This window comes from Nannospalax galili, unplaced genomic scaffold, assembly GCF_000622305.1.
Source record: "Nannospalax galili isolate Female #2095 unplaced genomic scaffold, S.galili_v1.0 scaffold198, whole genome shotgun sequence".
In the NCBI taxonomy this organism is placed as follows: Eukaryota; Metazoa; Chordata; class Mammalia; order Rodentia; family Spalacidae; genus Nannospalax; species Nannospalax galili.
In genome coordinates this window covers 1476181-1480009 of record NW_008341748.1, presented here as the reverse complement: position 1 = coordinate 1480009, position 3829 = coordinate 1476181, and the positions used below count along the sequence as shown (strand labels likewise).

Below are 3829 nucleotides of genomic sequence, written 5' to 3'. Positions count from 1 at the left end.
TCCGCTGCTCCAACAAATCACCAAAATTTTCCAAGTTATGACAAATGTTCTTTCATTGTCTCCTTTCCTTAGATTTAATTATCAATACTGATACCTATAAGGACAGGAAAAAATTTTCCACTACAGGGAAATATGACAACATTAGGCCGGATGAAGAAAAAAGTAGATTCAGTAGTTCTTGTTCAAGAGTATGCTTGATTTACCAATCCTTTGAAAAGTCCTCAGAATAGTCCTCATATCACTGATGGATGAATTACTTCACTGTGTATTCCTGGAGAAATGAACTACACAATGCAGGTTTGTCATAATGATTGCTTTACATAACTTGCAAGATTGATAACACGCACCTGGTTTCATTGCTGCGGTCTTGAATTTCAGTTTTCATAACAGATAGCTAGCAAAATTGTCTACATGATCAATCTCCAATAAAAACCTCAATCTTGGGGTTTAAATGGGTTTCCTGCCCTCACTAGCTGACAACCGCTTGCCTTGCCATGTGCGTTCTTGCCAATGCCTGGCAGAAATGCTTCAACTACTCACAGTCCTTCTCCAGAGGAGACCCATGTCCCAGGCAGTGGCTTCTTATCTCACTTGGGCTCATGCCAAAGGTATAACACCTGGTGAAGATGCCTGAGCCTTAATGCTTTAAGGTGTAAATCTTTTAGCCATTGCTGTACCCATTATGTGGTAGCCAGAAGGAAGAATCGTGATTATTGCAGAGCTGGAGAAGTCCCAGAGTAACAAAAGATGGTGTGACGGTTGCAAAGTCAACTAATTTAAAAATATTGGAGCTAAACTTGTTCAAGATGTTTCCCATAGCACCAATGAAGAGGTTAGGGATGCCACCACTAGTGCTACTGTTATGGCATGCTCTATTGCCAAGGAGGGCATTGAGATCAGCAAATGTGCTAATTCAGAGGAAATCAGGAGAGGTGTGATGTTGTCTGTTAATGCTGTAATTGCTGAAATTAAAAAGCAGTCCAAACCTATGACAATACCTGAAGAAATTGCTCAGTTTGCTACACTTTCTGCAAATGGAGACAAAGAAATTGGAAACCTCATTTGTGATGTAATAAAGAAGTTGGAAGAAAAGGTGTCATCACAGCAAAGGATGAGAAGACACTGAATGGTGAATCACCAATTATTGAAGGCATAGAGTTTGCTGAAATGTATATTTCCTCATTATACTCATCAGAAGGTAAAAAAAAGTGTGAATTCCTCTCAAGATGCCTATGTTCTGTTCAGTGAAAAGAAAATTTCTAGTGTCCAGTCTATTGTTCCTGCTCTTGAAACTACCAGTGCTCATGTTCTAGTTTGCCTTCAATTGCTATAACAAAACACTCTGACCAATACAAAATTGGGGAGGAAAGGGCTTATTTTATCTTATATCTCCTGGGTCACAGTTCTTCAGGGAGCTCAAGGTAGGAACTCAGGGCAGGAACCTGGAGGCTGGATCTGGAGCACAAGCCATGGAGGATCGGTGCTTACTGGCTTGCTCCCCTGGCCCCTGATCAGTCTGCTTTCTTATGCAACACAGGCCCACCTGCCCAGGGGTGGCACCACCCACAGTGGGCTGGACCCTCCCACATTACTCAAAAATCATGAAAATACCACATCACTGTTAAATCACAACCTTTCCATTTTTGTCCCCAAGGTATGATTATAACAATATCACAGTATGAGACACAACCTTAAAAGTCTCGCAGTCCTCAAAAAATCCAAACACTTAAATGTCCATAGTCTGTTTTAAAAGTCTCTTAACTGTGGGCTCCTGTAAAATCCAAAACAAGTACTGTCTTATTTCAAAAGGAAAGAATCGGGGACACCTAAGTGAAATCTAAGTCCAGCAAAGTAGCTCAAGGCTGGATATCTGGAATTCACTCATGATTTTCTGGGCTCCAAAGGGTTTTGGCAGCTCCACTTCTCTGATTCTGCCATCGATAGTATACCGCTAGTCTTACAGGCCTAGGCTGGCTCTATCCCACATCTGCTGCTGCCCTTGGTGATTGGCCCATGGTCCTGGTATTTCCAGAAACCTGGGGTATCCATGGAAACTGAGGCTATACCTTCACTGGCTTCTCAGGGTGCAAAGCCTAAGATTCCATAACCCCTTCAATCCTGGGGGTCTTTACTGAAATTGAGGCTGCACTTTCCTCAATAACCTTTCCTAGCCTCCAGCATGACCACACCTTCTAAAACCTCCCCAAACTACACCATCAACTGCAGATAAAATGTCCAAATGCTTGGAACCTGTAGGGGTCATTCTCATTCAAAGCACCACAGCTCATTAGAAGCCCTTGGTTATAACCACTGAGGCTGTTGGTGAAGAAGCTCTAACTATACTGGTTTTGAATATGCTAAAAGTCAGTCTTCAGGTGGTAGCAGTCAAAGCTCTAGGGTTTGGGGATAATGGGAAGATCCAGCTAAAAGATATGGCTATTGCTACTGCTGGTGCAGTGTTTAGAGAAGAAAGGTTGAATCTATACCTTGAAGATGTTTAACCTCATGACTTAGGAAAAGTTGGAGAGGTCATTGTCACCAAAGATGACACCATGCTTTTGAAAGGAAAGGGTGACAGCTCAAATTGAAAAACGTATTCAAGAAATCACTGAACAATTGGACATTACAACTAGTGAATTTGAAAAGGAAAAACTGAATAAATGAATGACCGGTAAAGCTATCAGATGGAATAGCTTTGCTGAAAGTCGGATGGACAAGTGATGTCGAAGTGAATGAGAAGAAAGACAGAGTGGCAGATGCCCTCCATGCTACAAAAGTAGCTGTTGAAGAAGGCGGTGTTCTAGGAGGACCTTGTGGTCTGCTTCGTTGCATCCCATCCCTGGACTCACTAAAGCCTGCCAATAAAGATCAGAAAATTGGCATAGAAATTATTAAAAGGGCACTGAAAATTCCTGCAATGACTGTTGCTGACATGCAGGTGTTGAAAAATCTTTCATAGCTGGGAAAATTCCAAAAACTTCTTAGAAGTTGGTTATGATGCTATGCTTGGAGATTTTGTGAACATGGAGGAAAAGGGAATCATTGCTCCAATAAAAGATGTAAAAACTATATTACTGGATGTTGCTGGGGTTTCTTCTCTGTTAGCTACAGTAGAAGCAGTGGTCACAAAAATTTCTAAGAAAGAGAAGGACCGTGGAATGGGCACAAGGTGGAATGGACATGCTATGGGAGGTGGCGTGTTCTAAGTCCTAGAGTCTTACTTTGCCCTTATCCGTGAACTGTGACAGGAAGTTCAAAGCAGGCTCCTAACCAAGAACTTCAGAGAAGTCAGGTGAAAGAAATGGCTGAAAAAAAAGGCTGGTTTATGTGTAAGAAAAATCATTATAAACATCTGTTATTGGTTTCATTTGACAGTATAAATGATTTGCTGCTGTCACTCTCCATGCCCACAGATAATTTATTTTGTATTATTGAACAAAGTTATCTGTACATCCCTGATACTGGGTATATAAAGTGTGTACCAGTGTCCTGGTTTCAGCTTAAATCAGAGGCATTTTGACATCCATCACAGAGAGGGTTTTAGTGCCTGCCATCAGGAAATGAGGAGCCCAGAAGCAGCCTTTCTTTGAAGAGTCAGAATAATTATGTGCAATGTGCTGAGATGTCCAATTATGTGAAAAACCTTTGTGGAATAAAAAATTGTTTAAAGTAAAACAAATAAATTGGTTTCCATTGGCAGATTCATTCTATCATTGCCTCTGTAGGTGTTTTTTTACCCAGAAGAAAAAGCCTATCCTGTGTGGTTTTGGAGTAGGAAAGACTTCAGAATCTTGAGCTGCACTTTTCTGGAATCCATCAATATATATTT

At 41.1% G+C, this 3829-nt stretch overlaps 1 pseudogene; it reads left to right on the top strand.

The window, feature by feature from the left end:
- Window positions 1–523: 523 nt before the first annotated feature.
- On the top strand, window positions 524–3206 carry LOC103737453 (annotated as a pseudogene).
- Window positions 3207–3829: the final 623 nt, after the last annotated feature.